The sequence below is a fragment of the Dipodomys spectabilis genome, unplaced genomic scaffold (assembly GCF_019054845.1).
Source record: "Dipodomys spectabilis isolate Male_0828 unplaced genomic scaffold, ASM1905484v1 ptg000017l, whole genome shotgun sequence".
In the NCBI taxonomy this organism is placed as follows: Eukaryota; Metazoa; Chordata; class Mammalia; order Rodentia; family Heteromyidae; genus Dipodomys; species Dipodomys spectabilis.
In genome coordinates, this window is record NW_024870694.1 from 256,498 (window position 1) to 283,877 (window position 27,380).

Consider the following 27,380-nt stretch of genomic DNA (forward strand, 5'->3'; position numbering starts at 1 on the left):
CATGAAGATGTAGTATATTTATAAACTGTTTTGTTAAATGATAAGTCCTTTGTACAACTAAAGATAATAATAAAAAGAAAAAATATCTCTGCAGATTATATTTTTGTTTACAATATTAAAATGTATGTTGGCAAAATGGGTGGATTTTCAAATAAAATGCAGCTTCCACAAAAAAAAAAGAAAAAATAAAGGCATACAACTTGAAAAAAATGGAAAAAATTAACAAAAAAGAAATAGCTTTTGATAACTGAAATACAATGTTTTATAGGAAATTCTAGTCCATGAACCCGATTTCCATACAAAGTCAGGTAAACAAGTTATCTCTATATGAATACATGAATGTATTTTTTCTGAATAACTAGCAAATATTAATTCTTTCTTAATAAAATATGCTTATGATATATAATTTAAGTATAGGAAAGTAGTAACCAAAAATCTACAAAATCCTCTTTCCAAGAATTACAGTCTCTTATATTTAGAAAATGATTGTTATATACCAGATGCATAATTATGAATATTGACTTTTAATTTAATATGCAGCATAAATAATGCATGTTATTACAAGACCTTATACACATTTTAATGTCTTAAAGTTCTACATAACAGATATGCTATACTGTAAGCAGTCCCTTGGAGTTAAACATTTAGCTTATTTCCAGTTTTGTAAGATAAATATGTATATTTAAGAATTTCCCCTTCTTGAAGTTTGACAGAAGTTTTTTGCTTTTTGTTCTATTTTTTTCTCCCTTTGTTCCTGTTTTTGTTTTCTGTACCTTTTGTCTTGTTTGTAAGTTTATCCGTTATATGGGGAGGGTTAAGTGGGGGCCCAAAAAGGGAAGGACAAATGGTGAATAAATGCAAAGGTGGTACTCACCAGACACTATGTTGAAAATGAACTATACAACTTGTTGGGGGAAGGTTGGGAAGGAAAACCTGGGAGAGAGTCAGGGAAGGGGTGACACTCTGGACTATGATATTGTTTTGACTTCTGTGTTTGAACTGTTTACAACACAAAAGTAAAAATTGAATATCATAAAAATCTTGGATATAATGGTTTCAGTTTACTTGTAATTATTTTCGTAGATTCGAGTTTTAAGACTGGACAAAGCCTGACACCTTTGGTCCGGTCCCTACTTATCTAACTGTGGGAAAACTGCTGATGCATTCTTAGCTTCAGTTCCCCATCTGAAAAATGGGCATCATAATGACAACTTGGAAGGCTGTGGTAATCACTATAGAGAATCATGTGCATTGACTGCCTTCCACACTGGCATGGTACACTGTTACTATGCTGTAAACGTCACTCTGAAAAGCAAAATGTTGGTTACATAATTATATGTGTTGTGGTTACAAAGAAAACATCACATACAAACTCAGAACCATGCCAGAAATAACATTCTTTAGACAGCCTCCTTTCCATTTCTCAGTTCAACACTTATCCCATAGATACTCCCAATGCTAAAATAATTTGGACTCATTGCTACTAATCTGAAGCACCATCTTGCATCTCAAGAAACTGATGCTCAGAAACTATTCTCGCACACAGTTCTGGAATCCCTGAGATTCATACCTGTGCTATTGGAAATGGCCTTTGCACTTTGCATACTTGTACATTTATTTAAATATTTTTACTCTAGAAAACAAATTCTGAAAAGACAAAGGACACATAAAGTAAGCGAGTCTTTAAAAAATAGGTATCATCTGGTCAAAATGATGTAACACTATCTTGCTTTTGAACGATTTACAGTTGGTTTGGTGCACTGTGAGATAACCCCTCCACCCCACCCAAACAGAGGTACAGATTCACACAGTTCATTTTATGTAATCTGTAGAGTCTATAAGACTCTAAAAGTCTGTATTTGGAAGAATGCTGTGAAATTCTGAAAAAGAGTTTTCTACAAATCTTATTAAAAATGAAGTCACAGAGGGCCCTAATTTAAAAAAAAAAGTGAGATGACCAATGGAAGCTTTTGTTGCTGGGCTGTGGAGGCTGCTCCTATGGAAAATTCTTTAGACCAAGGCAGTCAGGCGACACCAAAGGCGATGCTGTGATTCCGCTGTCTCCGACAGCACATTTATGCCTCTGTATTATAAAAAATGTGCCAGCTCTAGCAAGCTCACAGTACTGAGCAAAGTGCTAGAGTTACAGCTGGGAATTTTATCGTTCAGGGTTGGCTCTATTTACCAAGTTTTACCTCCCTGGGGGGCCACAGTGGGATGACTTTTGAAGAAGGGGGAGAAGGAAGGAGTTTTTGTGACTTCTATTTTGGATTTTGGTGAATAAGAAAGCAGAAAATTTGCCAGCCTGTTACTCAGTTATACTGAAACATGATGCAAACTCTACTCAATTTGGAGCACAGAAGGTGCTGAAAAATTTTTCTAGGGAGGTCTTGAAATATCTAAGCCTGTGTTCAAGGAAGGACTTATAAAAATCATGCCATTACTAGAAGTATGCTGTTGTTTCTTCCCATAGATGACCTGCTTAGTCGCTAGCCACACTAGTACATTCTAAAAGTAGCCAGAGTAACATTTTAAAAGTCTTACTTTGTTTCCTTTTTGGCTAGCAGTGTATTATGTACACGTATATCTACACGTACACACAGACACACACAGGTTTTCTTTATAAAGTCACTTTCTTGTATCCACACAGTTAAAAACATGCATTTGAAAATGTGCAAGGTATTTGTTCTTATTTGCATTGTCTGGCCTATTTTCTTATTTTCCTGAATGCATCTGACCAGATGTGTCCAGTATAAACATTCGTTTTGATTGTGCGGATGTGTCTTACATGTGCTTCTAACTCCATACCATCTTGAAAATGGCTCAGGTTTCTAGAAACAGCCACATAATTTTGTTTTGATTTGAGAAACTGCTCAGCAAATGCATGCAGGTCATAATGGCAGGTAACAGACCATTTACTGAAGTGCTGAACCAGATAGAAAACAAAGTCTAGGACACTATCCTGGAGCAGGGCGTCCCTGTGAGACACTCATGGCTAAGTAAGGACTGAATGAGACAGTAATCAAACAAATGCCCTTAGGTTTTTGAGATGGTAACAGGCTCAGGGATAGCAGTGTTTCCAGACCTTGATGAATCAACTATGTCTTCAACGCAGGATGTCCTCAACCTGTGCATTTAGATACTGGATCACTGCTTACATAGCCTTTATCTCTCCTTCCTAATTTTTAGTTGAAGATGCCCTTGAAATTAGATTTGATGAGAAATGCTTTGTTCCTTACAAAGCATATGTATGTTGTTGCATCACTCTAAAATCAACGATGGGTTTTAGCTCTATGAAGAAAAAAAATGCGAACAACCTTTCATGCTGAGATTTCTCATGCTAGTTCTCAGCACAGAAGTGATTTTTTTTTTAAAGTTGCATAAATCCTAGCAAGGTTTAAGTTTTCCCAGCAAGAAGAAAGTGTTTTTCAGCTGTTAAATATTTCAGATGCTTTTTTTTTGAATTTGGATAAAACTCAAAAACATGTTTGTTTTAAAATGTAAACCTTTTTATATACAGAGGTTTGCATATAGAGAAATGCTTTACTATGTTTAAAGGCACTTGCTTTTGAAATAAGGAAGTCGCAATCATTTGCATATAACAAACTGCATACGGCTTTAGGAATGTATTCGGCACTAACATAAGAACAATGCTCTGAGGGATCCTTAGTGCATACATTTTTGTAAAGATCACTTACAACATGGTAGTGGTTGTATTTCCATGTGAGGGCAAAGGGCAGTCAGGTCTGAACGGAAAAGCCTCCTTTTACTTGGCTAATATGCCTTTCCTAAGACCTTTCACTTAATTAGTCATAAGACACTTCTTTGCCTACTTGATTTCTTTAGTTTTTGGATTGGGGCAAAGCTGATACATACACAACATTTTGAACACATATATGATGAGGAAACACAATGAGGTATCTGTAAGCAGGCTGAACTGAGGATCAGTTATCCAAAGGCCTGTCATTTTTAATGAGTCTAGTTGTGCCTCAGTTTTTTTTTATTTTTATTGTAAAGATACTATACAGAGGGTTACAGTTACATGAGTAAGGTAATGAGTACACTTCCTATTGAGCATTGTTACCCCCTCCATTGTTTTCCCCCTACCATCCCTTCTGTCCCTACCTTCCCCGAAGTTCTTTTTTTTGTTATTGTGATTAAGTGATTACATAATTTCCATAATTTCCCGAATTTCACAGTATTGTGGAATAATGATGCTCATTTAAAGTCACAAGTTCATTCTAACGTTCCTGGAGCAAATTATCTATCACAGTCTATAACATATAACGGTGTACACATGTTATACACCATACATGTGATCAGCAGCATGGGGTTATTTAGTATTGGTTCGACCAGATGAGTGGGAGTTCTTTGTTTCTTAAGTGCTGTTAGTTTTGTCGTATCACCTAACATTTTGGATTTAGCATCCACTTATCAGGGAGACCATGTACCATTTGTCTCTTTGCTCTTGGCTTACCTCGCTCAACATGATTCCTTCTAGCTCCATCCATTTCCCTGCAAATGCCATTATATTGTCATTTCTAATGGCTGCATAATATTCCATTGTGTATAGATACCAAAATTTTTGGATCCATTCATCTGTGGTGGGGCATCTGGGTTGTTTCCATATCCTAGCTATTGTGAACAGTGCTGCAATAAACATGGAGGGTTCCTCAGTTTTAAGCAAAGTCTACATAGGCTCAATGAAAGAAAAATTACTTATGTACAGGTGCTTTATTAATTTAATTTCTTCCAACACTTTTACTCATAATGAACAGTAGGAAAAATGTTTTATACTGTGAGATTGTGTGTTTCTGTTTATATGTATGTATACACAAATGTATCATGTGTATGCTTCAAAGGCAGAAAGTAACCAATTCTCTCAAATTTTAAATCAGAATTTTCATAATTCTATAAATAGCTTACTACTTAGAAAGTTACAAAGACCAACATCTCAAAAACTATCAAGCTTTCACCTTTTTTTTTTTTTAATCCATCGTGGGGCTTGAACTCAGGCCCTGGGTGCTATCCTTCAGCTCTTCAGGTCAAGGCTGGCACTCTACCACTTGAGCCACAGTGCCACTTCCAGTTTTCTGGTGATTTATTGGCGATAGAAGCCTCATGGACTTTCCTGCCTGGGCTGGCTTTGAACCATGATCCTCAGATCTCAACCTCCTTAATAGCTAAGATTACGGGTGTGAGCCATTGGTGCCCCACTTAGACTTATACCTTTTTAAAGGAAAAATTAAGAAAAACAACTAACTTGGTCTTTGAACTTCCACTATAATTTTCATTATTTGCTTATTTAAAATTTGTTTATTCATTTTTGGGGTATTTATTGAGATACTACTGTATGCCTTCCCTGGTAAACCTATAACACCCATGTAGGTTAGTTACTACCTAGTGGCTTTAGGATTTATGGCAGTGTTGGTCTGATGGTTCCATAAAAGCAAAGTCAGAGTTAATGATCTGTTCACAGTTTTCCTATCTAGCAATCAAGAGCCCTGATATTATCTCTTTTAATCTCAGTGTGGTCATAGTTTAAAGCTGTAGGGCTATTTTTATTTATTTTCATATTTAACCTTAATTAACTATGTGATGAATACAAATAAAAGGTATTAAGAAGTCAGACTAGTTGAAAATAATTTTCTCACAGTAAGGCCTTCTTCACAACCTCCATAATTTATAATTTACAGAGAGAAAATTTACACACATTTTCATAGAGGAAAATTTACAGAGAAATTTCTGAGAACTTTTTAGAGAAAATTTACACAAATTTTCTCTTGATCCAGAAATGTGGAAAACTATTATCAAATTTATGGATATTTTGAAGATACCTGAGATAACGCATGAGAAGTTCTAAGAATCAGAGAAATACACAGCATACTAGTGTCATCAAGAGTAGTATGGATGGGACTGGGAAGGTGGCTCAGTGGTAGAGCACTTGCCTTGCATGCATGAAGCCCTGGGTTCGATTCCTCAGTACCCCATAAGCAAAAAGAAAAAAGCCGGGAGTGGCCCTGTGGCTCAAGTGGTAGAGCACTAGCCTTGAGCTAAAGAGTTGAGGGACAGCACCCAGGCCCAGAGTTCAGGCCCCACGACTGGACCAAAAAAAAAAAAAAGAGTAGTATGGATGCCCCATCACATAGATAGCAATGTATATATGTATATATATGCATATATATATATATATACATGAAGAATGTATACACATGAAGACTTCCTAAATTTTCATTACTGCCTGTCTTTAGGTGTGTGTGTCCTACTCTAGTAGCAAGTGTCATATAACTCAAACTCAATTATTTACATGACTTCCAGAAAACTGTAAACCCTGTAGACAAACAGCTTAGAGAATGCAAAAGAGTGAATGATATGTAAGTGGTTGAGAACACCAAGACTCTTCTTACCATGTAGGTCATGAATCAAGGTCATAGAATTAATAGGAAGAGTTGCTACTTTTTAAAAGTAAATTGCTTCGAGGCTTTAAGGAGAATTCTTAATGAATTAATATTTTATTTAGAAGTTTATGATCTAGATGTCATTGAAGTACTACAACTGAGCATTATATCATAAACATAACTACAGACAATATTTTTTGAAAAAACAGATATTAATGTCTTGATTTTTTTTTGCCTGTATACATAGTGGTCTGCATAAAGGGATTCCAGCTTCCAGAGCTTCTCATTTTCTTCACAAATGACAAACTAGCACATGCACACTGGCACAGGGAAAGAAATTACTGCTAAGGTCACATTGTAGCCTTCAAGCTCTGGAGGCCAAAGGTACCAGAAACATGGAAAGGCAGCTGAAAACTGCCCCTTCTTATGTTTGGGCATTGTTTCTATAAGGAAAATTACTTTTCTCTGTGAGTATATGTGTAAATATGCATCTGCTAGTGTTTTGGCAACTCTTAGTTACCTAAATTAGTTTTGATCAACACTGTCGGATTTTTAAACCCACCAACATAATAAAAGCAAGTTTGAAAAAACACAAACAAGCCCTACAGTACATTGTGTGCTCTGCTGTTCCAAGCCTCGGCTTCAAGACAAAAGGAAGCGAGACTTTGTCATTTGCTAGCTGTTAATAATCAAAAGAAGATCTGCCAGACAAGCTCTTCGAGGGCTCTGTCTGTCTGGACCAGGTATATACTGCAATACACAAAGGGCTTTGCAGGGGGAGAAAAATGAGTGTTCATGGACAATGATGCAGCTTTCTTAATTAAGATTTTCATTACTGATACATACATTAAGTTCTGCAACTGCAAGAGCCAAAGCACTGTCATGTGCAGGTAGATGTCCCTGATTCCATCTTCAAGCAGTAAAGCTAAAACATATTAAATGTGCACCCAGCAAATGTTGTGGGAGCCAGGAGAGCTCCAGAAATATTTCTGTTGGAATGCAGAGAGGCCTATTAAGAGCAGATTTGTAATGCATCTAATGGCAATAGAAAAGCCCATACCAGTCTACTGTGTGTGTGTGTTCATATGTATCTGCATGTGTACGCATGTATGAGAGGCATTTAAGGTTCTATACCACACGCAAAAATAGCTGGCAATGTCCTAGGAAAAGAATCTTTACATAATAACAAGAAATACTCTTAAACATGCTTGATCTTTCAGTATATCAATGCTTGTTGTCCAGAAAGGAAATAAGTGACTGATTTGAGACGGCTTTTAGAAGACAGCAAAGATCCATGTTCACAATTGGTCCCAACTCCACACCTCCCAGGTCACTTACTCTGTTTTCCCTCGATACCTAAGCTGGTCTGGCAGTCAGCGTGGTCTCCCAAGGCGCACAGTTCCCAGGTAATAATCTCATTGTGGTGTGGGGAAATCTTTATTCTTAGACCAAGTTATTTTTGTGAAAATAATTTTATCATAAGAAGAAACTAAAACCCTGTAAAACCAAGAAATGGATGAAAATCTGTAGTCCCTGGTTTTGATTCTATTTTAGCTAACCCCTAACTCATTGTAGCATGGCTGGAGGAGTTACATTGCTCATTGTTGTTGCTTTTCCCTTTCTATTTGCATCTTTTCCTGTTTCAAAATCTGAGTCCCTCTTAGGAGGCTGTTTCTGTCTCTCCTCTAACAAACACCTCTCTTGGTCATTAGTGGAACCGAAATTAGAGGTAGGAAACTTAATGCAGGATTGTTTTATTATAATAATTAAAAGATGCTATCTTTTGAATGTGTCCTCCCCATATACACATACTAAAACTATTTTTTCTGCCTTTCGCCTTACCTTTCTTTTTCTCTTTTTCTCTCTACCTTTCTCTCTCTTCTCCCTCCTTCCTCTCCCTTCCTCCCTCCCTCCCTCCCTTCTTTCCTTCCTTCCTTCCTTCCTTCCCTTCCCTCCCTCCTTCCTTCCCTTTCCTTCTTTCCTTCCTTCCTTCCTTCCTTCCTTCCTTCCTTCCTTCCTTCCTTCCTTCCTTCCTTCCTTCCTTCCTTCCTTCCTTCCTTCCTTCCTTCCTTCCCTTCCAAGTTACCTGCACTCATGTGGAACTCATATAGCTTTTTTCTTTCTTTCTTTCTTTCTTTCTTTCTCTCTCTCTCTCTTTCTCTCTCTCTTCCTTCCTTCCTTCCTTTTTTTTTCTTTCTTTTTTGAGGTTCTGGCATTTGAAGTCAGGGTCTTACACTTGCTGGGTAAGGCAGTCTACTACTTACAATACCTCCAGCTCTCTTTTCGCTGTACTTACTTTTTAGGAAGAATATTGTTTATTGTACCTCCACTGGCTTCAGACTGTTGTCCTCCTACTCATGCTTTCCACAAAGCTGAGATTACAGGCGTGAGCCACTATGCCTAATTAGCATACTGAAATGTAATAACCAATGTGATGGTATTGAGTGGGGACCTTGAGGAGGAGAGAGTTGCAGTCAGGAGAACAGAATCTTCATGAGGTAGAGATGTGAAGGAGCTCCCTCCCTCCCTGTGTCCTTCCACATTCTGTCATGTGAGGATACAGCACCTATTTCTTCTGCTATATAAGGACATAAGAGTTATCATCTTGGAAGAGAATCTCCCACATCAGAGTTTGAATCTGCTGGTACCTTGATCAGGGAGAAAATTTTTGCTTATAGGTAACTCAGCCACAGATATTTTGGTACAGTAACACAAATATGCTAAAGAAATCATTTAAACATACACATTTCTCATCGTTTTATTTCCTTCCTTCCTTCTTTCCTTCCTTTCTTATTTCTTTTTCCTTTCTTTTGTTCATTGGTTCTTTCTTTCTTTTTTTTTTTTTCTGGCTGGCTGGTCCTGGGGCTTGAACTCCTGGCCTGAGCTCTGTCCCTAAGCTCAAGGCTAGTGCTTTACCACTTGAGCCAAAGTACCACTTCCGGCTTTTGCTGAGTAGTTTATTGGACATAAGAGTCTCATGTACTTTACCTGCCTGGGCTGGCTTTGAACTGTGATCCTTAGATCTCAGCCTCCTGAGTAGCTATGATTACAGGTGTAAGCCACCCGTGCCCAGCTCCATTTTTTTTTTTTTTTGGATGGGGCAGTACTAGGGTTTGCAATCAACATTGTGAACTTGCTAGACTAATGCCCTTCCTCTTGAGTCATGCCTTCATCCCTGTTTCTGCTGGTTATTTTTGAAACAGGGTCTGTCCTCCACCCAGGTGTTTTCTGAGCTATCATCCTGTCTACTTTAGGCTTTAACAGGCATAAGCTACTATCAGCTTCCCTCCATGGAAATGAAATCTCAAAGACTTTTCTTCTTGAGCTGGCCTGGAACCACAATTCTCTCAACCTCAGCCACCCACCTAGCTTGGGATGGCTGACTGATATGCCCTACCATGCCCAGCTATGGATTGAGGAAGAGTCCTATAAATTTTTCTCACTGGCCTGGCCTTGCACCTCAATATTCCCCTCTTTAGCTTCTCAAGTAGCTAGGATTACAGACATGAGCCAGTAGTTTCTGGCCCACCCTTCTCTATTTTCTAAGAAGAAATAAGCCAGGATCCAACACAAAATAACTCAAAAAGAATTCTTCGAAGCGTATCTTGGTTTGACAAAGGGGAATCTCCAAATAAGAATGGTTAGTAAAATTTCTCTTGGATTACTGCACTAAGATTCAAATCTCTGCAGTAGTTTTCTGCATACAACATTCATGAATCAATCGTCTTTTCTGTGTAGATAAGAAGTTTGGGTTGGGGAGTAAAATATACTTCCTGCTGTGTTTTAACTGGTCTGGTATTTATATAGATGAGCAATATTAATGGCTGCTAGTTACATGGCAATGAAAAAAGTGGTTATTTGAGGATAGATGGATAGATGGTGTACAAAAACTATATGCACTGTACTTCACTAACACTAAGTGGTGTTAAGATTATTTTTAATCTTCATATGAAAAATGCTATACTGATAGAAGGATAGGGGAAATTATTCAATCATGATAGTTATGGTTAAAGCAGGGGTGGGATGGGGAATCCCATAAAATTAGCTGTTGGGAAACTTTTCATTACTTATTTTTATGCTTCTTCCATAGCTTATACTGAAGGATAATATCAAAGATTTAGGTATACCTTTTACTTGTATTCTATTATAAGGCACACACCTCTCTCTTTCAAAGTACATGATCAGTTGTAAATTAGAGTTGGTTATTATTTTCCATGTGCCAAAAAAGTTTAGAAATTTATGAGAAGGGACTATTTTAGCTCTCCATAGTGCAAAAGGCCTGGAGAGCTCATCAAAATAAACATCTGAGTACGGCAGGTACTGTTGATTTTAGTCACTATCCTGTATTGGAAGGAATGAGTAACACTGATATGACCAAGTTTGGAAAAAGACAACAGGATGGACCTAAACTCTTAATTTTATTATTATCATACTTCCTTACAGTTTGCCTCTGCAAGTGTTTGAGTAAAAATGAACCAACAGGCTCCTTATGTATGAGATAAATACCAATATGTGTGTATACACACATAGAACCAGGTTTTGAATAGAAGACTATGGGAAAGAAAAGGGTGAAAAAGAATATGAAGAACACTCATAGTGTTAACACAGCTCTGTTCCAGAAGTGGTTTTCTAAGCGCATCACTAAGAAGGCAAGGTATTTAGCACAAGGTTCCTGCGTCAGCCTCACATCACGAGCAGCCACGAGCAGCGCTGAAGCCTGGTCCATGTGGCGTGTGAGCACTCAGGGAGAGAGCACGTGATTACTAGGCCTCGTTCATGCCATGCTCTTTAGTTAGTCTGGCCTAGAGGGACCTTCTTGCCTTGCTTCTTCTTCCCTCCTGGATGCTATTATTTAAGTGGATTCAAGGCACACGTGACTTTCATGGATGTACTTTTCTGGAAAAGGAGGAAAGAGTGCCCTGGAGCCCTTATCTTCTGTAACTGGATTTCCTGTGGTGAAGGAAGGCTCTTGAGACACCCAGAGCATGCACTCTGAGAGCCCCGATGTGACCTGTCCTGTCGCAGTGTGTACTGTGGGTGCTGGGGTGACGCTGTCAGTATGGCAATCCTGTCTCTCTAGCGTCTTGCACTTTCCCTGGAGTTGCTGAAAAATATTCCATCTCATCAAGTATGTAGTCATACACATGGGAGCCAGAAACGGGGGAAAGGTGGAGGACACTGATGACATGGCCTCTAGCACTCTCTGAGAACATCCAGAAATTTCTATTTAAATCTGCTAGAAAAAATAGTGTCAATCCTGTCCTGGAGACATGGATAAGGCGATGCTGCCAGCGTGTATTTTTCCCTTCTTGATAGTTTACTGATTCTGGAGTCTGATGGCAGCGCGCAGATGAGCATTTTCACATTTGTATGAGTGAACAACTTGTCTGTGTTCTCATAAATATATGTAACCAGGAAGAAACTCCCTAGCCTGTCTTGAAACACCACAGTTCCCCAACTGGTGCTTTGCTCCCCACTTCACAGTATTCCTGGAAGGATAATAACGGTGGGTCTGAGGTCATGTGACCTCAGAGTAAATCACATTAAGGATCTAAGAACTTGTTAGACTGCTTGTGCCCTCCCCACGTAGCTAATTAAAATAAAAATTAAATTAATAAAACAACTTTGAAGATATAAACAGTAGTGATTTGAAACAACTTGATAATGTAAATAACAAAACATAAATAATTTTAAACATTATGTGTAAGTGCCAATCCAGAAAACCACTCGGACACACTATAAAAGAAGAAGAAGAAAGTATTTATTATCAGCCAAAGCCAACAGGCTATCTCTCACAGAATAGAGAGTAGCAAACTGCTCTCAGAGCCATAGAGGTAGATACAGTGTCAGCAATCTGAAGGCAGAAGAAGGGGCTGGGGCAGAAAAATCTTTGTAGTCACAGCTGGACACTGGAGGTATCAGACAGCCAGGGAAGGACGTTCTATAGCTGGCTTACAGTCAGGGAAAATATCCTATATCTGGCACATAGCAAAGTCAATACATTTTACAGCTGTCATTGTAGCCAAAAACCATCCTATAGCATGATGGGGCAATACATTCTAAAAGTGGCATTCTTCTAAAAGAACCCGTGTGTGACTGGCACTGGGCCTCGGGACTCTGTTGCTGATGCAGCCGGGGCCCATGGGAATAGACATCTGTGGCCGGACGTGGCTTGTGGATGACCCAGGGTGAAGGCTGGCAACCCAAAATGGGGGTGAAGAAGCTTACCTTACTACTAATAGAAATAATTAAAAACTATTTGCATTGTTGATTTATAACCAATTTGAAAGTGGTATGTCACAAATATTTTTCCCAATTAAATTTTTTTCTATGAAAATTTTCATTTTCATGTAGTAAATTTATAATATTTTCAAATTTTCAGGCTTTGTTTTTTTTAACATGAAAAATGCATTTCATACACTTAATATGAAAAGATTCATTTATAGGGGAGAATTAAAATGGAGAATAACAGGATTCATGAAGATACCATTCTTTGTTGGTAACAGTATAAATTGATAAAACTTTACTGGCATTATAGTATATATATTAAAGTATATATAGTTTAGTATATACATACACCTATATACATACACATATATACATATGAATACTATATTGCCAGTATACATATACTGTACTGTCTCTATATATGCATATGTGTGTGTATATATATAGTATTGCCATAAATATAGTATATGTATTTCACTTTGGTAGTTTCAATATTTAAATTCAGGAAATAATCAGATGAGTATATAAAAATACATGCAGACATGTGTTACTGTAGGAGTATTTAGTAAAAAATAAAGATCTCTGTATCTCAAATGTCCACTGGTAAGTCACTGGTAAGTCACTACTGAGTCAATATAGGATCCATATAGTTGATTATAATGTTGCTGTAACGATAATACAGACCTGCTTTTACTAACATGTAAAAATGACTAATATAATGTTACATGAACAAGGTAGATTACAAAACAGAAAGTTCCTTTGCCTTTTATTATAGAAAGAGAAAGACAAAGAAGAGGAAAGGAAAAGAGACTGATAAATGAGTATGTATGGAAATGCACTTCCTAAGTGTTCACAGTGTTCATCTCTGAGCTGTGAGAGTTTGAAAGAATTTCACTTTGTTCTTTATATATACCACCAATGTTACAAATTGAGGCACCATTAAGTGTATACTTCTTAGACTAAAATGTATAATTCTTAGAATAAAATGATAACTTTTTGGTAATATATTTTTTCTCCCTCTGCTATTTTTTTGTTGTCAAGGTGATATACAGAGGGGTTACAGTTGCATAAGTAAGGTAATGAGTACATTTCTTGTCAAACTTATTACCTCTTCCCCCAGTTTTCTCCTACTTTCCCTTCTCCCCAACCCCCCCGCCCCAAGTTGTACATATAATTTCCAACATATTGTCTTGTGAATATCGCTATTGCATTGGTTCCCCTCTTGTCCTTTGTTTCACCATTCTGTTGTTCTCCTTCCCTTCCCTAATTCAAATAGACATATACAATAGCAGGGTACCAAAATCAAATACAATGACAACAGAGGGTATACCATAGGGGGAAGAACATACAAAAGAAATCAAGACATACAAAAAAATCACATAGTACATTAAAATCAGCAACAACAAAGAAAAACTTCTTGTGTCCATATCTTAGAGTTCATTTTGCTTAACATCATCTCATATGGTCATATGTTCATAGCTATTGAGTTATTCTGCTCATCTGCTAAGATTATCCTAGACATATTTTTCCTTTCGGGTAAAGAAGAGCTTAGAGAAACTTTGCAATATGTACTTAGAAATTCCAATAGACTTTTATTGTCATTAATAATTACTAGCTCTTTTTAAGAGTGATATCATTGCCTGACCACTTTCTTGGTGGCTGATATTACTGCCTACTTCAAATTTCCTTTGAATTTGACAAAGGAAATTCATGATTCAATGTGATGCATTGTTATGCTTACATTAAAGGATTTTTTTTTCAGTACTATGGTTTGAACTCAGGGCCTTTTGCTTGCTAGGCAAGTACTCTACCAGTTGAGCCACACATTGAGTCTTTAAGGGATTTTTAAATACAAAACGTTGAAGTACTAGAAATAATGTAAATATTGATAGGGTATAGTTTAGTAAATTCTGGGGTTTTATATATAGTAGAATGTTATTTACACAGTGATATTCATCATAAATTTGTAATTACACAAGGAAGTATTTATCATATAGTATTGAGTTAAAATCTTATATATCCTTATACAAAAATGTATATTGAATTAAATTCTAACAAAACCTAGGGCAGATAAGAAAGTGGTTGAAGGAAGTTTTAATAGTAGTTTTTCCTATGCTGCAGGATTATGGATGTTTTCTGCTTACTCTATATTTTCTTAATATTTTACAATAAATGGGAATTATAGAATCATGAAAAAAGTAAATTTTAAAAAAATACAGCTGCTTCACTCAACAGCTGCCAAACTTCACCCCAGATGTATCTGTAATTTTGTTTGGAGGCAAATGGTCCTAATGCCATTTCCTACAGGGATCAAGCAGAATAGAATGTACTTATATATAGAAAGCCATCACTGCCACTACCTCTTTCTAAACTGTCATTTTATAATTTCCAGCATAAATCTGAATGAAGGATACTACTTACAGTGGGAAATTAGGAATTTCTACCTGCCTCTGATCTCTCATATATTGCAGCAGCTGGAGTTGTAGTATCTGTAATTCTCTGATATATCTCCAGGTCTGGGAGCTGTTTGTGGAGGGTAATGGTCAACATTAGGAACAGAGGCTCATTTATTGATTTCAAGTGAGAATTCCCTTGAATAAAGAGGATGAGAGGCTACCTCAGGTTTTCTGTAATCAAGTAGCATTTATTCTCACCTTTCTACCTCTACCTTCTTTTTCCTTTCTTTCCTCTCTCATTCTAATCTGTTCTCTCTGTCTCTGTTTCTCACCCTCCATCCCCCATAGTAATAGGGTTTGAACTAAGGACTTTACACTTGCTAGGCCGGATCTCTATCACATGAGCCATTCTCCCAAACTTATTGCTTCACATTTTGCATGGGATGGTTATTTATGCTTTCCCCTAATATCTGAGAGGATAGACATGCAGCACTCAGCTCAGCTTTCCATTGGTTGAAATGGAGTCTCATGAACTTTTTGCCAAGGCTGTCCTTGAACCTCAACCCTCCCAATCTCAGCCTCCTCAGTAGCTAGGATTACAGATATGAGGCAATGGGTCTGGCTTTCTTTTCTCTTTTTTAGTCTTCCAAAAAGTTAGATGCCAGATCTTAAAATTTAGAGACAATTCACATTCTATGAGATTGCCAGTAGATGATCCAACTGTCAATCATATATGTAGGTATATATGAGAGGACTGGTAGTAGATGGAGAGTAGATTGGGAGGGGGAATAAAACAATTATTTGGTACTTCCAAGGAATGGGGAGTTGGAGGTGACAAGGAGCTGGGCCTTCTACATGGCCAAGGAGACTACTAGTAAATTTCTTTGGTCAACTTGTAATTCTATTTGTCCCCAGAACAAGTACCTCTACTTTCACTAGATCCCCTGCTTCTGTTGGTACAAGCTCCCCATACCTGAGTAGCCAGTATGTAAGATAGATACCTTGTGACCTGTCAGCAGCAAATCCATACAAGAGCTGGCACCTGCCCCATCCTTGGCTTCCTCTTCCTCATAACAGAGAAGGCATACCTCCTTTGCTCCTCCACTCACACGCAGGGAACCAGCTCTCTAGCCTTCCCAGGGATCATCCCATCTTCCTCTCACTCCTGCATATTGAATCCTCTCTACTGTGTTCTTCCCAAAGACATACAAGACCTAGAAGTGTTTCCATTTTCTAAAGCTTCTTTTGACCTTGCCTTGCCCCTCAAGGTATTATTATACTAGCACAGTTTCCTTTCTTCTCAGCAAAACTTCTAAGAGTTGTTGACATTTGTTCTGTTTCTTCACCTCTTACTCTCTCCTCATCCCATTACAAACAAGTCACTTTTCTATCACTTAAACAAAACAGCTTTTATCACAGCCAACAGGAAATCCAAAATAGTGTTTCCAGCCCTTGACCTATCTGACCTTTTAGAGTACTTAATGCTGCTGCCTGCTATCCTTAAAGCTTCTCTTGTCTTTGGTACTGGTTCATTTTCCCTCCTTTCCTCCCTTCTTCTCTCCCTTCCTTCTCCTGGTTTATTTGAGACATGGTCTTCCTATGTATGATAAAGCCTCCTAAGTACTGGGATTACAATCATGGACCACCATGCAAGGCTGATTTTTGTGTGACCATTTTAAGCTGTTCCTTCTGAATAGACTTTTAAGGATTTCAGTTTTCTCTACTAGGTAATTAGATGTCTATCAAACCCCGATGCTAAGAACTTCCATGCCAACAGCTTCATTTGCTACCGAATGTTGATTAACCTAGAACTTGGAGAACTGCTGTGACTGTGTCTGCTTAGACAGGTGAGAATTTTATTAGACTTCTGGGCTCTGGTTCCCATTTTGATCCCCACTCCGGATTCCTTTCTCTTGTTTTCTCGTCTGTGTATATCCACGTTGACCAAGGGAACTTCCTCATGCCTAGTTTCTAGAAGGAAGTTTTCTAAACACTCCTCACCTCTTGGGGAGGAATCAGCCTTGTTGCTACGACAGCCCTTGGCCCATATTTCTCATTTAGGTATAACTGGATCAATCAAATCTTGTAAGCACAGGAGTTTCATCCCTTTATCCTTCCTGTTTTTACTTGAACTAGTGAGAGTCAGTGATCTGGAAAAGTGTTCGTTCTATGTAGAGCCACATTTTTCCTTTGGAAGGCTTGTCTAAAGTTTAGAGTAAAGGGGGTCAAGGAGCAAAGTTTGCCTCTAGAAATAAGCCACATTCTTTTGAAAAAATTATTTTCATTATCTTTAAGTAGTTGCACAAAGGAGTTTCCATTCAACAAGGCAGTTTATGAATACACTGTGTTTTGATAATGCAATATGTCTAAAATTTTTTATTCTTTTGCTATCATTTTGTTGTTGTTATTAGTATTGGGGATTGTACCTAGAACCTCCAATTTGCTAGGCAAGCACTCTTCCACTTGAATCATGTCCCCAGACCGTTTGTTTGTATGTTTTTGAGACATAATCTTATGACGTTCCCTGGGCTAGCCTCCAATTTGATATTCTCCTGAGTAACTGGAATTATATATGTGCTCTACCACACTTGGCTCCTAGTTACCAATTCTTTTGTCTTTTTAAATAATAGTTTTAGAAGTTGGATGGGGAATGTTAGTGCTAAAGGAAGATATCAACACTTAGGTCTATGTTTTTGTGTAAAATATAATTATCTTACTACTATTACTATTATTCTTCTTCCTCTTCCTCTTCCTCCTCCTCCTTTTTCTCCTCCTCCTCCTTCTTCTTTTCCTTCTTTCCAGCCATCTTTTAAGATCCATATGAATTACATTTTATGTGAAAATTTCCAGCCTTAAAGAGTCCCTTTCAAGAATGAAATGCTCTAGTACTTCCTGGATTATGTCATTCTTTTTGGAACTTAGTCATTTATTTTCTTTCATGCATACAAAAACCACTCAATGGTATAAATGCTTTTGCTAACTCAATTTTAAGTTCCTTTAGAACAAGCAAGGACAGTGTCCTATTTTATATTTTAACTCCCCACTAAACATGATTCCTTATAGTTAGTAAGTGCTTGATAAAATCTACTGGATAAGTGTGACTTAATGTTCAGGTTCTGATTTAAAGGTCCAAGTTGTAATGGATATGAGTTAGTGGCTGGATGGTTTTCAAAGGGGCTGTAAAGAGGGGGCCAAAGAAAGAAAAGGTTAGAATGAATGTATTCTTGAGTTGTGAATTTGTATATAGCTGAATTTGTGTGTGTATGTGTGTGTGTGTGTATGTGTATATGCAGTGTTGTGTTTCCACCTTCCTAATCTACTCCTCCATTTTCTCTTATGAAAAATATATGGAACTCATGCTCTGGTAGGTAAAAAGGCTAAAAGCAGGGCAAGCAAAGGGAGATAATGTTCCTGGATAGTAGATTCACATATGTTAATTCTCTGAATTAGTCAAAAGATTTAAAAAAATAGCCACTACTACCACAGCAGGGGAAAAAAAAAATGAGGCGAAAGTGTCCTGAAAATGGTGTATGAGCATTGAAAGACAGTGAATATTTTAAAGATCACTGAATTTAATTTATTCAACCTAAATGCATAAAAGTACAGGTGGGGACATTATTTATGCAGGTATATGCAAATCACTTTTATAAAATAGGCAAAGCCCTTCTGCTTTTTATAAGTTGCCAAGGTGGTTCCTGATATTTTAAAAGCTATGCACCTTTAATGTAATTTCCTAAGAGTTGGAATCCCTTGTAAGAATCACAGTCTTTGTTAGTGCAAGTTTATTTTTTTCCCCTCTCCTCTGGGACATTTACAAGGCTCTTATAACCATCACAAAAAAGAGTGGTTTCCACAGAGATGTGACTGGAAAAATCCCTTGGAAATTGCTGAGGAGCAAGTCACAGTGTTCAAAGCAGAGAACACAGGCTTTGAAAACATGAACCCATCTGACCTCTTGAATTGAGTACAGTGAATTCCTGAGCTCTGAAACATGGGGCCCGGCTGTGCATGCCATATTGGTGCTATAAGACTGGCAGTAGGTTGGCTGTGGCATGGTCTATTTCAAACTCCTTCACAGTGCCCAGTGTTGCATGTTCCCAGATGACATTTGGTTGGCAGAAGCTGGGCCTCCAAAGCTGGCAGTCTGGAATGTAGCCCACTGTGTTTTGACAAACACATAATTGACCATCTGATCACCAGCCTACGTGCTGCACTCAGGTCACTGGGGGACCTGGGCTTTCAAAGGTCCCTGCTCCTCATCTTGTTCCTCTTCTCAAACCTTTCTCTAGAAAGCACTACACGAAGACTTAAACACACCCACGCATCTCTCCCATTTGCAAAAGAGAACATGGTACGTGAGACATAAGCTGTTGAAAATTTCCTTTAAATTGTCCTGGCAGCCCCAAGTGAACAAGAGAAAAGCACGCTTATGGTGAACTCTAATTCAGAGAGAAGGAATGAATATACTGAATTGTTTCAACACCCGGCTGTGCATAAGTTGCCATTCAGTTCAATGGTTTGGAAATTCTGCTCAGAAAAAGGCAGCAATGGGAAAATGATAGCAAATGAGGGCACGGATTGACTTTGGGGAGACATTATTAAACGGTTTCATTTTCAGGTGAAAGAAAAGGACACTGGCCATGTCTTCCCAGATCCCTTTCCCCTGCCCAATGCCCATGGGCAGAAGAATCACTACTGCTCCCGCCTCTCCCCCCCCTCCCCCCCACCTCACCTGTCCCAACAGCTCAGTAGGAAGCTTCTAGAATAAGTTCTGATTCAAATTGGAGTCTCCAGTAAGGCTCCTGGAAGGATGTATTTTGGTCTGAAATTTGGCCTCATACAACACATCAGCCTTTCTCCTAGAAGGCAAGGATTATGCAGTATGCCAAGATATGCTAGTATTGTGCAAATGTTAATGCCTATGCCAATTCTCCCTATCATTCCACCCCCAGAATACTGAACAGGCCCTTGAGTTTCACCTTTGACCTGGTTTCCCTATTCTCAGCCAGCCATCTATACTACTACCAGAGTGCTCTTCCTAGGACATACATTTGCTTAAAAGTCTCTCCAGTCTCCTTGAGCTGCAGGAATGAGTCCAATCTCCCTTGTTTGGTCCTCTATCTGCCTCTAGATCTGCCTCCTGCTTGCTTCCAGCTCTGTCTCTCAGTTTTCTCCTTTAACCACCATGTTCCAGCCACATGAGACAACTCAGGGCTTTGGATCTGGCTGCTACTTGATGCTTCCTAACGTATAAATGCTCTTGGTATTTTCCTGATTATGACCCTTTTTTTCTTGTCCCTCTCCTATATTCACTGGTAAACGTGTTTTTACTCTTTGATCTGAAGAACCATATTGGATGCCTATCTACATGCAGGTGAGCACTCTTTAATTCTCTGCTGACATAGGTAATAGGCTTTATTCATTTATTTGTCTCCCCTATTAAACTGTGATATTGTATTTTATCTTTTGGCAGTGCTGAGAACGGAATCCAGGGTCTTTGTGCCTGCTAGACAAATGCCCTACCACCAACCTACACCTTCAGCTCTAGACATGAAATTCTTAACAAAAGGAAGCATTTCTTATTTTAGTTCTCAGAATCAAGCATAGTAACAAGCTTTCCATAAACGTTTGTTGACTGAAAATTAAATAAAGAGCCATCAAAACTAAGCGAAGCAGTACCATCCATTATTTATAAACATGGCAGGAAACTATCAGCAAGTTAATGAAAGCAGAAGATCCCAGCAGTAAGGCACTTTCTGATGGGTACCACATGGGATAGTGATTGGTTGGGGTGACAGCAAGAGGGATAGATGGATAAATGCCTTTTTAACAGAGGCTGTCATTAAGGTAGCAAATAGTCACCCTTTTCAATGCTGTAATTTTTCTTACTTGTGTGTCCAGCCTGGGGCTTGAACTAGGGCCAGAGCACTGTCCCTGAATTTTTGAGCTCCAGGCTAGCACTCTATCACTTGATCTACGTATCCACTTCTGGCTTTTTGGAGATAAAAGAGTTAAGTGGAGATAAGGCTGGTGTGCTTGGGCTGACTCCAAACGGCAGTACTCAGATCTCTCAGCCTCCTGAGTAGCTAGGCTTATAGGGCTGGGTCACTGGCACCTGGCTGTTTAAACATTTTTAATACGAAAAGGTACTGTGCTGAGAATCATCTGAGGCTGAACTGAACAGAGGCCTAACTTTTAAGAACTGGGTTTCCCAAGTAGGCCAGGTCTGTGCCACCTGCTTCACGGCAGCATGGCAGGTAATAGAGAGCTGTTTTTCATTTCTGCTAAAGAGTAATGGAATGGAAAACTCTTGGGGGAAAGTTTGGCAGCTTATTCAGTTCCTCTTCAAATTTGGGTCAAATCCAGATTGGGACACTAGACTAAATTCAGTGCAAAGGAGACAAGGTCAAACAGGCTGAAGTCTGCACCTGTCCAGAGAAGCCCTTGAGGAGGCTCTTGGAGTGAGACACACTGGAGAGACAATGTTCTGATCTGTTCCCAAGGAACATTTCCTTTTCTTTTGATGGGTCTCTGGGCCACCACCCCTGGAGCCATCAGCTATGTCCATGGGGCACTTGAGGACAGCAGGACTGTCACAGCCTCTGTCATCCTGCTGACTTAAAGGCAGCCTTAGGATATGAAACAATTCAAGCAGCCATGAAGCCGGGCCCATGGGTGGGACAAGGTTATGCGTCCATGAATGGACTATAATTCACTACAGCTTAAAAAATAGGATCTATCTAGGAGCTGCTTGACTGATGGCTGATGCAGCACAGAATCAGTTTCACATTGTCCTATAAGCTACAGATGCTTTTCGATTATGTTTTTCTTTTCAATCTCAAAGGTTTCCCATTCGATTTCTAATAGGTGACACACAGATTTCATATATTGCTTGTGTCTGGCTGGCCCTAATGCGCTGACGTCATAATAGCTAAGCCAGGCGGGCAGAAGTGCAGTGCTGACTCATCCTGGTGATGTGTGGATTAGTGCTGTGTCTAACACAGAGCTATTATATGAGCTGTTTTTACACAAAAGAACTGTAACAAAAATGATTTGCCAGTCAGAGGACCAGAAATATACAGTGCTAGGTAACTGAGGGGAAGGATGTGAAGACATAACGTAGTAACCATAAAGAATGTACACTGACATCCTCGAAGCATTGGCTAGCTCCTCTATCCATATACAGAGCAGAGAATAACAGGAGTCACTGGGTGCAGGTAGGACCCCACCTGTTATACGAATACATTATAGACAGCACCCATCTTTGGAAAGTCTAATCACCTGCCTTTCTCTGTTACATTATATATCACATTCCACTTTAGTCTTAGCATCTTTTGGAGGAAATGTATTTGCCACTAGCTTCTAGGGAGGTTCACGCAAGTCACACAAGCAGAAAAGCCATGGGAAGCTTCCTTTCTGTGAGAATGATTACAACACAAGAAACACATTGGAGTAGAGAGTCAGGGAAGTAAGATACGATGCTGTGAACAGGGACAGTGAGATGCTGCCAGAAGGATGCTGGTGATTATTTCTCATATTAGGTAACTGTCACTCCCTGTAGGATTTCTTGGGTGGCATCTCTAGTTGTGACTTTGATTATTTGGTTTCATTGCCCCAGAACTGTTTTCCCGCAGCTCAAAGTATTATTTATCCAAACCCACTTAGTGCAGCCTCATTTGGTCTTTAAACATTAGTTGTTCTCTTCATTTAATATCAAGTATTCCTTCCTTCCTTCCTTCCTTCCTTCCCTCCCTCTCTTCTTTCCTCCCTTCCTCCCTCCTTCCGTCCTTTACTCCTTTATTTCTTTCCCTAATTACCTTATATCTTTCCCAAAAAAGAATGGTATCTTCTATAAATCTCCTGGAAGTAAAATCCTCGATTTCTTTTTTTTTTCACCTACTAGACTTTATAATTTTGCAAAAAATTTTTGCCTATTTACTTTTCAGTCTTGTTCTTCTTAGTAAAGGGATATTATAAATTTTGTCAATAAATGAAAGCTGTGATCTAGAAGTTAAAATTAAAAACGGATGGACCTGGGGATGGTTGAGTAACTGAAGAATAAATAATTGCCCATTGATTGACAGTGGAGTTTTCCTGGCTGATATCTGGCTGCAGAATGTAAGCTCTAGTTTAAGACAACAGCAATTTTGGCAAATAGCAACTGCAGCAAAGTAAAGGGCAGTCTTTATAAAAGTGTAGTGGCTTAGACCACTGGCCTTAGAACTCGCTCATGATTGGAAGCTTGCCATTTAAAAAAAATAATAATAATGATAATATATAACATAATATTATTATTGAGGCTGGTACGGAGGCATGAACTCAGGAAGTCTTTCTCATCTTTTTTTTTTTAATATTTTTTTTTCCCTCATGGCTGGTGCTCTATGCTTGAGCCATACATCCACTTATGGCTTCTTGCTGGTTAATTTGAGATAGGAGTCTCTTGTTTTTTCTATCTAGGCTTGCTTGTAACTATGATTCCCAGATCTCAGCTTCCTGAGTAGCTATGAGTATAGGCATGAGCCACTGGTGTCTGGCTTTAACATTACTTTCAAATGGTTTTCTTTCCAGAGGAAAACAAAAAAGGACACTGGCAATGCCTCTCCTCCTGCTCCATGGCCATGTGAGAAGACAAACCTTGAAGACCAGCAGGAAGCAACTCTGATACTACCACCAGTACCAACTCCAAACATACACATAAAAGCCAACACATACCGAAGATACAAAAACAAAATAAACTAGAAAAGATGACACTAGCAACCAAAATTTCACAACTCTTATTGATACTTTCCCTTAAAGGTTAAAAAAAAACCAGTTTTACTTACCTAAAGGGTAGGAGCAGGTGACAGACTGATGGTCCAGGTATAGAAAAACTAAAGGGGGAAAAAGAAACCAAATTAATTAAACATACAATAACACAATGAGGAGAAGAAAAGCATATCTGGGTACCTACGGGAGTGGATGTTACCAACGGAGTTGATTTGGTCACCAGTAGTTCCAGAGTAAAGGAGGGTCAGCCTCAGAGAAATTTTCCAAAAATGTGACTCCCTGCTATAATGATCAATAATAGTACTTCCCAGAGCAAAGAAAGCTAAGATTTTGATCCATGTCATACTCATAGAACTGTGTCACTGCTCAATACAGTAGCCAGCAGCTATAGTTGTCTAAATTTAAATTCTTCAAAATTTAAGAGAACCCTAAAAATGTCACATTAGCCGCATTTCAAGTGCTTTTCAGTCACAGTGACTACCTTACTGAACTGCATGGACACAGGAAGACAGTTTTCATGGACAGCTGTGACTAGAATAGGTACAGGCTTTACTACGTAGTACATCATTACTTTCAGCAAATTTTGAGAAAGATGATATATCTTATCTCTTTAAGGGTTGTTTTAATGCCTAGAAGACCCTCTAGACAACTTAAACATGTCTGTGCACTGGGACCTTCAGCAACACTGAGAACTCAGTACCTTGACTTCCCTTTCAGGTACTACCTCCCCTACCCTCTTCTCACCAGCCCGGGAAGGCTCCCAGGTTGATGGGGAGAAATCATGACAAAGAGTTTTAAAAACTGAAGCCTCTGTCTCTCCAAACACATCTCTAATAACGAAAAGTTCTGGCCTTGAAAGAGTTGATCTTCACAATATCTGATTTTGTGTTTAAAATTAAAGAATCTTCCCATATAATCTTCAGATTACACGCTAAATCCCATGGGATAGAAATGGTATATCCACCATTATCATGTTACATTCTCTTACAGAAAGATAAAGATAAATTTAAAGACAATTTAAGATCATATGAAAGTAAAAATCCACAAGAAGTTAATAGACAAAGCAAAGAAGGGTCTACCTTGGCTCTACTTAGAATGTATCCAAGACTTACTACATTATTGAACACTTAGTGAATCTCATCTCTCTGGCAGGAAGACTGTTAAGCACTTTGCAGAAGACCCCTAAGAAAGACGCAAAACCACCTTACTAAGGGACCTGATCAAGTAATTTTGCACTAACAGTTGCTGAAGCAAAAAACTACTAATTCAAGAAATCCTACTTTTCCTGAGAGCTCTCTAAACATACGTACTGAGGAAGAGATTTCTCCAGGGAAATGATTTCCTTTATGTGGAGCAGGTGAAATCTGCTCATGTACACGCAGTTGTTAAAGGGTGGTAGTCTCCTCCTGGGACAAGAAGAGTTAAGAAGAAAATCCACAGCCTGGATTACAATGCACTCACTCCAACACTAGAGAGGTTGGGGGTCTAACATGCTTTTAAATTGTTTTTTCAAAATTGATGGGTTTAATGAAATTTCAAGCAAGATAATTAGATTATATATGAATTATTGAAAGTACATACAAAGTTGAAATACAAAACAAAAACAGAGAAGTCTTTAAAGACTTCAAAGGATTTTTTCTACATCTTTATCTTTCCTACAAGCTGAGACACTAGATGACTGCATTGACTTTTCTTCCTTCTTTGTGTTCTCTCCCCCTCCCTCATTAATACATTATGATCTTTTAAAATTATACCTGGCATTTATGTTTTTATATCTAATTGGATACTTTTTTAAATTTCAAGGAACATCTTACTCATAAAATCAATCAAAATTAGACTTTTTTTGATGTGATCAAAACAGTTCAATGTAAGTTGCACCTACACTGAAGGTCTGAAATTAAAGTCTTTCCTGATGTCCAATGACACAAAATACCAATTACAAGAATTCAAAATGGAGAGAGAAGTCAGTGTATGTCATAGTCTAAGACAAGCTAAAGCCAAGTAAAATTACAAATTTTATTAAATAATTTTAAATTATTGTATAATTATCTTTACAAATTAATACAAAACAGTAATATCAACACCAAAATTAATACAAAGGCTAAACATTTACTGTCATGGCTTTTATACAATTCCTAAGTGCTCATAAAAGTCAAAAAGCCTCTACTTCTTGATTAAATTATAATCTGCTAAGTAATTTTGAAATACATATTAAACTGCATAGATGTACTTTGGTTTAATTGAAATTGCTGTTAATGATATATGCATTTCCACCTGAATGATATTTACCTCCTAGGTAAGTTGTTTTTATATGAGATGCAAAAAGTTTTCTATAATAGACTCACACAAGATTTAAAGTTTTTCTTTCCTCATTCATTCATTTGTTTGTTTTGAGACAATGGCTTGCTCTGTAGCCTATGCTGGCCTCAAACTTGCAATTCTCCTGCCTTAGACTCCCAAGTGCTGGGATTGCAGGCATGTGCCACCATGCCTGGCATAGATTTAAAACATGTGCATTGACTATTCAAAGTTCAACACACAAATGTGTAGCAAAAGATACAAAACCATAAAGCCAAAAGACCCAGGGCATTAATACATAGTGGTGAATGCATGACTCACCAAGAGGAGAGAGAGGCAAGAGGAGGAGAGAGACATGGTGTGAAGTCTAATCCCAGTTTCATGGAAGAATTATTAAAAAGTAGTGATCTCCATGGAACTGAAATTATTAATTGTAAGTTTAAAGATTAGTCAGTCTCATTTCAATTTACATAATGCTCCAGGGCAGTGGTTTCCCACATCTGCCAATGTTACAATATTCCTAGGAAAAATCCCTCTCCCAAGACCACTCAAAAACATCAAGTTTCAAGGAACTTCTACCCTTATGAAGATCACCTATGAATACCCTTGATCTGCAGGGTGAGGGGAGAAAATGATCTTTAAATTGCCTCTAGGATGTTTAAATAAAATGTGACGAGCTGAAATCAGGAGTAAAGAAAATACGAAAGAGAACTGTTAAGTGGCTAAGAGTGGGTGGCTACAGACACTCATTCCTTTAAAAGAAGACTTCTTGCTTTCCCACCCTTTAGAATTTCTCTTTAAAATGTCCACATAGTTGTTATCACAACAGGGCACAGAATGGAGAAACGCTAATGATAAGAGTTACTATTTACCAAAAGCATTCTGTGGTTTTAGGCATGTTGGTAAGTAAATGCTTCTGTGATTTGACTATAGGTCTACACAGGGATGTGGAGAGAGAATACAAAGCCACAAACTAGAAAGACATGGCTGTCTTCCTGGAGGGCTGGTTTTTCTTGTGGGCAAGGAACTTAACAGTTTTGTTTGTAAAAGCATTCTTTTATCCAATAGCTATTTCTTGGATGCTATGAAAGACACAGAACAGATATCCTTCTTGTCCTCTGGATACTTCCAGTTTAGTGAAACAAACAAGAAATACAATAGAGAAGTTGAAAGCAAACTTTGTGTGTAGTTTTAAGGTGACACCTGAGACCTCAAGGGAGAAGTCTTGTTTGTGGCAAAATGGTTTCTGGCAATGGCCAGGCAGTCTGGCATTCGTTCACTCTAACTTGAGAAT

The 27,380-nt window shown here is 38.3% G+C and overlaps 1 protein-coding gene across 1 annotated transcript in view; it reads right to left on the reverse strand.

The window, feature by feature from the left end:
* Zbtb20 (zinc finger and BTB domain containing 20) overlaps positions 1–27,380 on the reverse strand; it is a 699,482-nt gene that overhangs the window by 140,725 nt on the left and 531,377 nt on the right. Inside the window, exon 8 of the mRNA XM_042667352.1 lies at positions 23,845–23,892. The gene's annotated coding sequence lies outside the window, so the exon portion shown is untranslated. The remainder of the gene's footprint in view (positions 1–23,844; positions 23,893–27,380) is intronic.